The 13824-nt window shown below is 42.3% G+C and overlaps 1 protein-coding gene across 4 annotated transcripts in view; it reads left to right on the forward strand.

The window, feature by feature from the left end:
• LOC115094425 (diacylglycerol kinase delta-like) overlaps nucleotides 1-13824 on the forward strand; it is a 305506-nt gene that overhangs the window by 37746 nt on the left and 253936 nt on the right. The window lies entirely within an intron of this gene.

The raw sequence follows: 13824 nt of genomic DNA on the forward strand, positions 1-13824 counted from the left end.
ACTTAGTCAATGAAGGCAAGCAACATATATATGTGTTGTGAGGAGGTGTCATTATAAAGGCATACCGGTATATCATGACGGGGCTGATTTCCAATGTATGTATGTATGTATGTATGTATGTATGTATTTATTTATTTATTTATTTAATGAGTTTTATATACCATCATTCGGTAAAGCCATCATAACGGTTTACAAAGCTCAGAATGCAAGATTTTTAACAATTGAGCAAAAAGGGATAACAGGCACTATATTAAAACAAAGGAGAGATATTCAATAGCAAAGATATTAACTGGCATTTTCACTACAGGTTGCACTAAGGGGTGCACAAAGGGGAGGGCCCCTTTGTCGCGCGACGCACGGCGCTTAGCACCTGGTGGCAGGGCGCCTTTCAACGGTCGGAGCTGCCCCTGGTGACGTCGGGGGGGGCGGGGCTTCCGATCTGGTTTCTCCCTCACATTGCAGTTCTGTTTTTTTTTTTCCTTTTTCAGTTTCAGATGTTTATTTTTTCTTCTCTTCTGTTCCCATGGCGATGGAGAAGTGCCGCAGGGAGCCCAAAGGTGGTGGGTGGGCTGCAACTCATCAAAAAACACCTTATAGGAGAGAGCAGAGATGGGCAACCTCCAGTCCCCATGGACAGCAATCCACGCAGGTGTTGAGGACATCCCTAATGAGTATGCATGGAACAGATTTGCATACAATTGAAGCAATGTGCAAGCATATCTGTCTCATGCATATTCGTTAGGGATATCCTGAAAACTCGAGCAGATTGGTGTCCACAGGAAATGGATACTGCCTACCACTGGCAGAGAGCCTTACAGGGAGCATTCTGCATGTTGGAACCTTTTAATCACCTATTGCGGCAATAGATCCAGATATTTAGGCCACAGAAAGGAAGAAAAGTGAAACAAGCAAGTGCCATTGATGTTCTGTTGTTCACAGCTGTTCATTTTTCATTTATTTCTTATATACCGCTCCGCCACAATACAACATCTGCTCAAAGCCGTGTTTCTATCACCTAACGAACTTCGGTATTATAAAACAAAAAAATAAAGCGAAGCTGTCCCTCTTCCTGGAAGTAAGCATTAATTGTATAGCTAACCACCCGGCATCTTTTATTTTCCTTGAGTGTAGTGTATTGTGTATCAAAGGCAGATTATCTGCAGCTTTTTGGCTCATTCATTTTCTTCTGAAGCGAAGGGCATGATTGGCTTTCAAAGAAATCAAATCAGAACCCTCTTGTAATAGGCCCACGTGACCAGTGTGCTTGACCAGTAGTCTAGCAGGAGATTTCAGTACTTTTAAGTAGTTTTATTAAAACAAAATAGCTTTCTACCAGTTAGCTCAAAAGAGTCAATGGAAACAGATTCATTAATACCACTGGCTGTTAAATGGGAAACATGCTGCAGAATCCAACTTTTAACATTATAAACAAATCTAGCTAGTGTTCGGTTTACATCCTAAACACAGGCACGTGGGTTCTTTTATTCCACTAGGTCAAAAACATGTTGAATTGGACCTCCATTGGATCAGGGGCTGGTTAAAGGGCGAACACTGTATCTTGTCTGTGCAAATGCGGCCCCACACATCATTTGGGTGTGTCCAGTGGCTTGCACTTTAAAGGTAGAAATGTTGCAAAGATTCAAAGCAAAGATAGTCTATTTGCATCCAACAAAAACAGGTGAACGCGCATTTTGTACCTCTCCTTCCCTGCTCCTCCGGGCTAGAGTTGCAACTCCCAAGGGGTTTCCTTGAAGTCTTGGAGTTTGGCACCAGGACGCTAAGCATATCTTTTTGTTTAGAGCAGAGAAGATTCCTGTCTGGAATGGCCTGTGATTAAATTCAGCATTCCAAAATACAGGGATTTTCCTTTCCTTCCCTTTGGAGCAGGATTTCTGGTTGACTGGGGATACCAGGCATCAAGTGGAGTCTGCTCACAGATCCCATGGAAGTGTGGTTGGTAAGCTTGATCTACTGGAAGGCAGGGAGTACTTTCAGTTGCTTATCTTGTAGTTTAGGGTTGGAAGTCATGAAAGAGACTTACTTAAAAAAAGAAAAAGGATCCTTTAGCTTTGTTTGATTCAGAGAGCAGAAGACTCCAGACAAGAATCAAACTGGGGACCTTCCTCTTTCTTATAAGAGGACACAGCACGTGTCATCTGAGCCACACCAGCAGGACCTCTTTTTATAAGGAGAATCCTATTAAATCCATCTGGCTCTTATTAATCACCCCCCTCCCCCAGGCAGGTAGGCATTGTGGACCACCCACTCTCCAGAACTCTGCCCTAGGGACCATCAGCTTGTAGTCATCTTGGAACTCAACCTTTATTATCTACAAGCATTTCCCTGGGGCTTTACCTGCTGATTTCTGTTCTGAGCTTCCTCTCTTCTCCATTAACGAGTCTGCACAGTCCAGTACACTTCCCTGGCCTACAGCACCCTGCTAAAGACTGAATGACTGCAGTCTTTTCATTTTGTGACTGCTGAAAGAAAGATTTACTTCAGAAGCCTTGACCTGACCACAAGATTGAATTTAGTTAAGACATATCTTTAATATATAAGGAATTATCCATTCTCTCTATATGGAATACGTTGCTTATTTTCATTGAATTTGTTTGCTGCTGCTCTTCCCTTGAAACCTACTATTTAGTGTTGGTGAAATGTATCAAGTTCATGTGCTACTTAAGTCTTTTGTTAACTGACATATATTGTCCATTGACACTCAGTGTGCTTAATGATCTCTTGTGGGTCTTTCTTGGGGCTTTTATGCTTTGCAATGTAAATTGACAAATGAGTAACATCCTTTATGTGTTCTTTGATGACCAGTGAGAGAGTTTGTAAAGTGATTGATTATAATTTGCTTAACATTTTTTTTTTCATTGCTTTAACATTTTCCTGCTCTCTTGATTTGTTCATAAACATTTACTGATAAATTACTGCAAATGTCTTTTCCTCCACCCCATACATCTGTCCATTCTTCTCCCTACACTTTATGCATCCTTTTCTCCTGCAAGCCATCGTTCCATCCAGCTCTCACCATCTATCCATACCCTCTCCCTCCCCACGCCTCTCCCTCTAACCATCATTTCATCTCAGAAAGGGCTGCCACTTCCCCCCAGGTCAAAGCAGTTCTGGTTTTGCCCTGTTGCAAGCATAGACTTGTACTTCTGATTTTTGTAAGGAAATTGATGGGACAGGTAGAACTACAAATCCATGCATACAATGGGCCAAATACTGACTTGATTAGGTTGTTTGGGCGGCCTGGGTTGAGATGGCAGCTCTACTCCCAGAGCCTCTAACCATCATTTCCACCCACCCCACCCCCAGCCCAACACCATCTGCACTCTTTCTCTCTACTTCTGCTCTCCGTACCTAATCACCTTACCACACACTCCACTTTATTTATTTATGTTATTTGATCATTTGTATTCTGCTTATTGCTGGACCTCCATTCTAGGTGAATCACAAAATACATGAATTCTTTTAAAAACATATTACAAACACATAATCAAACACATAATCAAACATTTTCAAACACATAATCATAAGAACATAAGAAGTTGCTATACGGGGTCAGCAATTCTAAAATGTCAGTACTGCTGTCAAATAATTAATTGGCCTCCTGAAACAGATGGGTCTTCAATAATCTTCTGGAAAGCGACGTCATCCTGCAATTGGGGTGAAGTGTGGGGAAGCTTATTCCATAGACAGGAGCAATTTGAGAAAAAGCTTGGTTACAGTTTCTTTCAATCAAACTCCCTTAATACTTGGGACAGTCTGAAGGTGAGAATTAGATGGTCTTAAAGAACAAGAAGGCAAATGCCACCTAAGTAAATTTCTCAAGCATAGCGGACCTTCATCATGCAGCACATGATTTTAAAATGAATCCTTTGCTGTATTGGAAGATTGTAATATTGGAGAGAGATGGTCGCTCAGAGAACAGCCAGAAACTAGTCCTGAGGCAGCATTTAATAACAGCCGTACAGCCTGTAACTGGCAGTCAGGTAGCCCAATTTATAAGGCATTACAGTAGTCTATTGCGGACAATATAAAGGATTGAATAAGAAGATATACACAATTCTGCACACAGGATACACTGAAATCTAAAGTTTAGCTAATATGGAAATCTGGATTGACTGAAGAACATCCTGATGTGGTGGTATAGATCATTTGCCAGAGTAGCATCCCCAGGCAGACATTCCCAGTAATTTTTAATACTCAGCACCCATCATTCGTGTTTTATCCTGTAAACATTCTGGCATATTTATCCACAGTATTTGTTTTAGTACTGGGGCAGGATTATAAGAATCCAAGTACTTTGCTTCTCCTTGTTTTCAAGCTTTTCAACCGCACACCTAAACTGTGCCTGTAAGTATCCAGGCTTTGGAGGAACAAGTTGGCAAGCACAGTACACACAGTACGAGCTAGAGGAGCCCATGTTACAATAAAGACTCTAACTGGTAATTGTACTTGCTGGTTTCTGGAAGATGACTATGATTTAATAGTTTCTTTTCAGATAACCAACCAAAACCATAGGAATTCATCTCAAGCAAGGCCCTTTCTTGTGCATTCTGTAGCACGGGCAATTACTAGAGGGTGGGGTGGTTCAGATTTGAATCAGAGTTCCTTTCATACAGAAACAATGTTGTCGAAGTGCTTGAGGCATGGTATCAACTGAACTAGCTAGTCAGAAGCTCCTAAACATCCTATTTTATCTCTCATATAGTTACATATAACCTGCTGCAAAAGTATCTGCTTCTGCCTGTGAATTGCAGTGGACACCGTAAGGTCATAGATGTCAAGATTCTAGAATTCTTTTAAACCAGGCCTGTGTCTCTGGTATTGAAATTCACTTTGCAAGCACAAAACTGTTAGGTGACCTTTGTATGGACAATTAATCTTTCATTTCCCAGTTATATCTGTTTGGTATGCTGTTCAAATATCACGTTTTGTTTTTTTTCACATTTTCTGCCTCTGTGGATTAGGACTTTCAGGATGACTTCAAGGTGCCCCTGATTTGAGGTGTGAAATGTGGTCTATAAATTTAATAATAAATAATAAAAGAAGGGCTCTTTTCTGAAAGGACATCATTAGTCAGTGACCTATTTATTATCTGATGTCATAGCTCTTAAAAGAATCAGCCTGAGCCTCTCATACATCATTGCAGTGGACTATCACCATAAGACCACTTCACATTCCACTGAACAAAAGAGGCGAGACAGAGCTGTAAAAATACAAGATTTTATTATTTTTAACTTTATCAATCCCTTAGGTTGCCGCTGGAAGACTTGTTTAAATTCAGTTGGTAGGATCATGGCATTTGGGCAGAATCAACCCTACTAAGAGATTTTTTTTTCTTGGAAAACAGTCAAAAACTCAAAGGTATTTATTAGGGATGTGCCCAGCAAAATTTGCGGTTCAGTTGTCATTTTTTCATTTGTTTATTCATTTCAGTTTCCATGTTCATTCATTTATTTTGTTATGTTGTTTCAATTGTTTTCATTAAAATCAGTGGGGGAAACTGCATCCTGTTTGGATTCTAACATTGGGTGGTTTCTATCCAAGTTTAAGGAAACTTGCAGGCAGACATTAGCATTAGTGGGAACTGCACTCCAAGACACCAAGAGTGAGATAAAATGGCACATTCCCCCATTCAAACACTGGCCATACCTTAGATCTACTCTCCCTTAACCCCCATTACTTTAATCTTGTCACTTCCAAATTAGTCATTTCCCCTATCCCTTGGTTCAATCATTATTTAATCAATACCACTAATACATTCAATTTTCCAATTTCCCCTTCTGAATCCTCTTCCATCAAGATCAATAAATGGAAACATATTGATCCTGAGACTTTTTTTAAGAATTAATTCCCCTACTATCGGCTCTTTCTGACACCAATATGAACGACGCAATCTGTTTCTGGAACTCTGCTCTTATTAAAACGATAGCAAGCTTGCACTATTGAAACCCTTTTCACAAAAACGACTCTCATTTGCTTCTTGGTTCATCCATGCTCTCATTTTACACAAACAAAAATTACTCCAGTTGGAAAAAAACATAGAAATCCAGATGCTCTTGCTCGGTTCAACGCACAACTCACCATTTACAGAGCTGCTGTTAACTCAGGGGAAAAAAAGAAATTTTATTTCAAACGTATTGAAGCTGCCAACAACAATCCTAAAATCCTATTTACACTGTCAAATCTATCACCTGTTGTCCTTCCACCATATGTAAATATCCCAAAGCTATCTCACCACAAGAATTATGTGACTCATTTAGCAATCACTTTCAGCATAAAATACAGATCCTAACTATTTCATTCCCAGCTGCTACCATACCTGTTCCTCACACTGACTCTGGTTTCTCCTGGGACACTTTCATCCTTTTCACCAGTACTGAAATCTCTAACATCATATCTAAAATGAAAACCTCATCTTGCGCTTTTACCCCCTGCTCAACTGTTCTACTCAAACTTGTCAAAGATGACATTGTTTACCCATCGCCCAAATTGCCAACTTATCCCTAGCCACTGGAACCATGCCAGATTCCCTGAAAATCACTGCTGACACTCCCATCTTAAAAAATCCATCTATCTCCTCAACTGACTATAACAACTTTCGGCCCATCTCCTCACTTTCTTTCTTCTTAAAAATCATCGAATCAGTAGTATTGAAGTAGCTTACAAGCTACCTTGACAAACACCATAGTACTGAAACCCTTCTCTTATCTAGCACTGTCACAATTCACTGAGATTGTGACTCCGGGAATTCCTATGTGTCTATCTTCCTTGATTTATCTGCTGCATTTGACACTATCAATCACGAAATACTACTTTCTCGCCTTAAAAACATTGGCCTCTCCGACTCTGTTATGTCATGGTTTACATTCTACTTAGACAATCACTTCCAGCAAATATATTTAAACTCTGCTACTTCCTCTTGGTTTTCTCTCCACACTGGTGTACCTCAAGGTTTGGCTCTTTCCACTGCTGTATTTAACATCTATCTTACCCCTATCTGCCAGCTTCTCTCCACTTTAGGAGTTTCTTATCGCATATACGCCGACGACATTCAATTCTATTTTCCTACTTGGCATTCCTGGCAATCCACCCTCCAGTTCATCACCTTATGCTTATGTTCTGTAAAGTCCTGGTTACTCCACAACAAACTCTCCTTAAACATCTCTAAAACTGAAATCATGATATTCGGTAGCCCTCCATTTGACATTCCTAGCTCTGTCTCCATCAACAATACACCCATCAAGATTTCCTTCACTGCCCGCCACCTTAGCATTTTCCTTGATTCTAAGCTTGATATGAGAGCTCATATTAAATCTGTAGTCAAATCTTCTTTTTATAAACTGTGTCTTCTTAGACATGTTAAGCCTCTCTTTGAACCTGCAGCTTTTCGAACTATACTGCAATCTCTAATCCTTACTGGCCTCGACTACTACAACTCTCCATATCTTGGTTTACCATCATCCTCAACTAAATCTCTTCAATTATCACAAAATGTTGCAGCACGCCTTCTTACTAACACCAAACTGCATGATCATATTTCCCCTGTCTTGTTAAATCTACATTGGTTACCAGTTTCCTGGAGGATCCAATACAACATCTTAATTATTCTATGCAATCTCATTTGCAACAACAACAATCCATGGCTATCTGCAATTCTTCACCTTTACACTCCCTCACAAACTCTCCTATCTCAAAACTTCTTCAAGTCCCTTCCTCTAAAGCAGTGGTCCCCAACCCTGTCCTGGGGGCCCACCAGCCAGTCGGGTTTTCAGGATATCCACAATGAATATGAATGAGAGAAAATTTGTAAGTTATGGAGGCAGTGCATGCAAATTTTCTCTCATGCATATTCATTGTGGATATTCTGAAAACCCGACTGGCTGGTGGGCCTCCAGGACAGGGTTGGGGACCACTGCTCTAAAGCCATGAGACTTAACATATCTAGAGATCGGGCCTTTTCCATCGCTGACCCCATCATATGGAACTCCATATGCAATTCCATCATAATTCTAAGCAACAAAAAATAATTTAGAAAGCCATAAAGCACTATTTATTTAAACAAGCTTTCAAAGCCCTTTTATAATTTTACCTCTGTTTGACCATGTTGTCCGTCAACTTAGCCTATTATATTATGTATGTTTGTAGCTCCCTATCTACCCTGTTTGTCTTTTTATCTAATGATTTTTACTTTATTTTATAAGTGAATGATGTACTATAAACAATATTTTATTATGTTCGTTTTATTGTAAACTGCCCCAAACCTTGGAGGGCGCGATCAACAAATCTTTTAAAATAAATAAATAAAATAAATAAATGAACAGCCAAGGGGGCAAATCAGCGCCAATAGTAGCAGGAACACCCCAAGGCACTAAGAGAGGGTCAAAGCTGCACAAACTGTGCCATGAAGACCCCAAGGCACCAAAAGAGGGGCAAAGGGCACCAACAAATGTGGCATGAAGACCCCCCAAGGCACCATAAGAGAGGCAAAGAGAGGCAAAGAAACACAATGTCATGAAAAGAGGAGCAAAGCAGCACAAATAGTGCCATGAAAAGCCCAAGGCACCAAAAGAAGGGCAAAGAGCACTGTGAGAGGAGCAAAGAAACACAAACAGAGGCATAAAGACCCCAAGGTAGTAAAAGAGGCACCAACAACAGTGACATGAAAACCCCAAAATTTAACAACTTTGAATAATTTTGTGTTAGCACCTCACTCATTATTCCCTTTTCTAGATCCTTTGGGGTACATTTTCAAAAACACCATGCGCGAACAAAAGTACGCTGGATTTTATAAGGTACGCGCGTAGCCACGCATATCTTATAAAATCCAGGGTCGGCGCGCGCAAGGGGGTGCACATTTGTGCAACCTGCACACGCCGAGCCTGGCGCGCTCTGCCTGTTCCCTCCGTGGCCGCTCCGAAATCGGAGCGGCCACAGAGGGAACTTTCCTTCCGCCTCCCCTCACCTTCCCCTCCCTTCCCCTACCTAACCCACCCTCCCCGGCCCTATCTAAACCCCCCCTACCTTTGTTGGCAGATTTACGCCTACCCGAGGCAGGTGTAAATCTGCGCGCGCCAGCGGGCTGCTGGCGCACCATCACCCGACCCAGGGGCTGGTCTGGAGGCCTCGGCCACGCCCCCGGGCCGGTGCCACGCCCCCGGACCCGCCCCGAACCACCCCTGACCCCGGACACACCCCTCGAACACACCCCCTCCCGCCCCTTGTACGAAGCCCCGGGACTTATGCGCGTCCCGGGGCTATGCGCACGCCGGCGGCCTATGCAAAATAGGTGCGCCGGCGTGCAAGTGCCCTGCGCACGTAAATCCGGCTGGATTTGGAGTTACGGAGAATCATTATTTTTCAGAATGCATTTGCATTTGAAAAGCCTTCTGTAGAGAGAAGGTACTGGGCCATCTTTCAGACAGTGGTAGCTCCATCATTTGTGAAAAAAAACCCCCCCATTAGTGTTGATCTAATAGAAGGTGTCACAACCTACAAAGGATTCAGTTTTTTCCCAGTGCCAGTACAGCTACTAGAACTCTTTAATCCTTTTATCCTTAAGGCTATTTAGACTGTTTAGGGATGAATGCTATGTTTCTGAGTGCACTTTTGTTATCTATTGAGGGTTAAAACCTGTGGGACCCAATATTCAGTAGGCCTTTTAGCGGACAAGTTATCCGGCTAGAGTTAGCAGGATAACTTGTCCTATATATTCAGCAGGATAAACGTCCTTTTGAATATATGTGCTTCAAGGACAATCCGGTTAAGTAGCACTGACACTGTCACCCAAGGTAAAAAAAAACCAAAACAACCCAAGGGCCCATAGCCCGATTATCAGCCTTCCCCTTCCCACCCACCTCGTATACATAAATGGCCCTATCGGGGCCCAACACCTCTCACCTCTAAAACAGCAACGATCCCTCCTCCCCCACTACAACCATTGCCCGGTTTCATACAAAATTGGAACCCCCGAATTTACCCCCCCCCCCCCAGTCAAACAATAAACTGGCGCAGGAGAGTAAGACCCCCTAACTCCTTGCAGGGATCGATTTTGGCAACTGGTGGGGGGAGGGGAAGTCTGGGGGTGAGACAGTAAATCCAGGGGTTTTGATTTTTTGCATAAAACTGTGCAAACATTGTGGCAGGGGGAAGGGATCGTTGCTGTTTTGGGAGTGAGGGGTGCCTGGTGGGGATATCTTTGAAGATATCCGGTTAAGTAGAAAGTTATACGGCCACAAGGGTCTAAATTTATCCAGCGTAACTAACCAGATATCTCAGCCCCTCCCTAGAATGGCTCTGAAAAGCCCCTTTTTCGTATGGCTAAATTATAGCTGGTTAAGTAGTTATCTGGCTATAAGTTAACCGGATAAGAGGCTGAATATGTTGAATTAGTCATTTATGAGAGATAACTTGTGAGCTACCCATCTAAATAGCTTTTGAATATTGACTCTATATTCTTGGAGATGCAATTTACTTTGAGGTGAGTACTGTATCAATGGAAAGTTAATTGCAAACAGGAAACTGACAACTGTTAAAAGGAAATATTTCACAAGTCCGTGAAGCAAGCCTATTGGTGATAACAGTGAGAAATTCTTCTGCTTACAGTTGGTAAACAATTATTGAGCAACCAGAAAAGATACAGAGACTGATCCCATCTATACTAGAGGGAAACATAAAAGACAGGGAATGCTTTTTAAAAGCTGGGTAGCCAGCAACAGACCAAATGCTAGTAGATGAGGCTCTGCTTATGTATTTTATCGTACATCTGTAACCTGGGAATACTCGATTAATGCCAAACTGGCCGTTCAGGATTCAGAAAGGGACCTCAGAAATGTACCTGGGGCTATAGCACCAAATTCTGCATCTCAGAATAGAGGGGCAAGGGTCTACCCAGCCCCACAAACCGAAAATGATTTTCCTTTCCCAGCCCTGGAGAACCGTTTGGTCAGCATTTCAACAGCCATAACTCCTGGACTTTTCCTGACCACGTGTTGGGATTCAGGTTTTATGCTTCTGTACCTGGCCACATTCAAAAAGAAGGGGTGGTGGGAGTGAAGCTGTTGCGCCCGCCCTCGGCAGCCTGCCCTGACCTCCAGCCAGCCAGCACAGTGTTTCTCAATCTTGCTAGCCTCCTTAAATTACATGAACCCGCTGTAGCACCGATCGGCCGGAGGGGCCAGAAAATGAAAGAATCGGGGGAAGGGAGGATATGCTCCTTCCCCCTCCTGGTCTTTAGTTTCTTGGGTCAGCCCCACAGCTAGCCTGTGTCATTTTAAGAAGGGAACTAGCCAGTTTAAGAAAAATGTAGGGTTTTTTTTCCTTTTTTTAAATAAAAAAGCCCTCTCCTGATTTGGACCCGGAGGGATGGCGAGCCATTTACCAAGGACTGGGAAGGGGATTGATAACATCTTCATTAAAAGAAAAACTGTTACAAGTTGTTATATCGATGGCACTACAGTCCTATGTATCTACATAAAATATATTCGACCAAATCCAGGGTTCTGTTGGAAGGGATGCCAACAAGATGGGTCTTATAGTCACATGTGGTGGTCGTGCCCCTATATTCAACAGTTTTGGCAGCAGGTGTTGAAATGGTTATCAGAGATGAGCCATTCGGATGTGAGTTATAATGCGTGCCAGGTATTATTGAATGTATCCGAGACCATGACGGTGTACCATCCACTAAATGCCTGGATTATTATAGCTTTGTTGCAGCTCGATGTGTTTTGGCTAAATATTGGGGTACCCCCTACTATTCCTCATTTATCTGAGGTACAGAAGAAAGTTTCCCTTCTATACAAACTCGGCAAAATGACGGCAGATGAGCCATTTGGATGTGAGTTATAATGCTTGTCAGGTATTATTGAATGCATCGGAGACCATGATGGTGTACCATCCACTAAATGCCTGGATTATTATAGCTTTGTTGCAGCTCAATGTGTTTTGGCTAAATATTGGGGTACCCCCTACTATTCCTCATTTATCTGAGGTACAGAAGAAAGTTTCCCTTCTATACAAACTCAGCAAAACGACGGCATGTAAACATACAAATATTCTTGTTTTTCAAAATGTTTGGGATCCTTATGTTACTTGGGCAGTCAATTGAGCGAAATAAGAGTCTGGGGGCAGCTCTTGCCATCTCATGATATGCACGCACAGCGTGGGACGAGCGGAGGCCAGGGAAGGGGTAAGGAGAACCCAACCAGAGGATGTCTGAGGGAGATGGCTCCCTTTTTGGTAGGGTTCTGTCTCTGGGAGAGAGCTGAGCTATTCTCTGATTCATAATTATTTACTAAAAATGATGCTTTACGGTCGATCTGAGCATGTTGCACACAGCTGTGAATCTAAACAAGTAACCTGCGTGAAGTACAGTGACCAGGCGTCCTTCACTGCTGACAAAGAGACCTATCTACCTGAACTGTCACCCTGACCTCTCAACGCTCTTCACTGTAAATTTCATGATGGCACTGTGATTGTAAATGACCTTCGACCGATGCACTGTAGCTGTTAGTTAAAACTTGTTTTGTAATCCGCCTTGAGGCCATGTGTAGAAAAAGGTCTACAAATAAATAAAAGAATGGTATAGAACACAATGGAAATTAAGTGCACAAGGCACTATTAAGGTTATGTAAACATAGGTCCCTTAGCACCTACAGTCCATATAATCCTTCATATTTTTTAGATTCTTTTCTGCAAAAAGACTTGATATCAAAGAATTAAAGGTACAAAATCTTAGTACTTCATATGCCAATGTGCCAATGAAATATTATAGGTTAAATACAACATAGAAAAACTTTTAACCAATAAGTCTTTATACTGTTGATGTTGATGCAACTCCATTATTGCTCTCTGCTTCAATGGCAGGGGAAGAAGGGGAATTGGATTCATACTGCAATCAACAAGGACCCTGGCTTTTATGGTCTGGGGAAACAAGCATGGGGGTAACTTGCTGGTGCTGCAGTTACTACCCTTAACCAATAAGCCTTCATACTTTTGATGCAACTCCATCAATGCTCTCTGCTTCAATGGCAGGGGGAAAGGGGGAATTGGATTCGGACAGCAACCAACGAGGGCCTCACCGTTTACGGTCTGGGGAACAAATAAGCATGGGAGTAACTTGCTGATGCGGCTGTTACTATCCTTAACCAATAAGCCAGATATTTTTGATGCAACTCCAACATTGCTCTCTGCTCCCACCGCAAGGGTAAAGGAAAATTTGATTCAAACATCAACCAACAAGGGCCCTGACTTTTACGGTCTGGGAAACTGATAGACATGGGGGTAACCTGCACGGTGCGGCAGCTACTGGCATAAGCATAAGCTTGCTGGGCAGACTGGATGGATTATTTGGCCCTTTTCTGCCATCATTTCTATGTTAATCTGAAGAAACACTGTCAGGTCAAAAGAAATATCAGCAAGTGGACAGTCAAGTCCAATCAACCACAACAAGTGTCAAGTTCTAAATATCCATGTAGAGTGAAAGTTAAAAGCCCAGTAAAGAAAAAAGATACTTCCCTTCCTAAAACAAATAGTAGTGCTATCAATTAACTCTGCAGATCCCATCTAGATGGCTGAGATACTGACAGATGAACGGCTAAATCCAACCAGATGCAGCCTGTGTTTCAACTGAAGTCTGTGAGTGAAGTAGGTGTCTAAAAATCTACGAACTACTATACCATGCTTCAGGTGGCCAAATGGCCTGCCAATGGTGATGGGCCTAGCCTCTGCTCTGTGCTGCTCTCATCACTGCATTTGGTAGCATACAGACTTGAAAACAGCACTATTTTATCAAGACCTTTTACCAAGTCA

This window comes from Rhinatrema bivittatum, chromosome 6, assembly GCF_901001135.1.
Source record: "Rhinatrema bivittatum chromosome 6, aRhiBiv1.1, whole genome shotgun sequence".
Classification (NCBI taxonomy): domain Eukaryota; kingdom Metazoa; phylum Chordata; class Amphibia; order Gymnophiona; family Rhinatrematidae; genus Rhinatrema; species Rhinatrema bivittatum.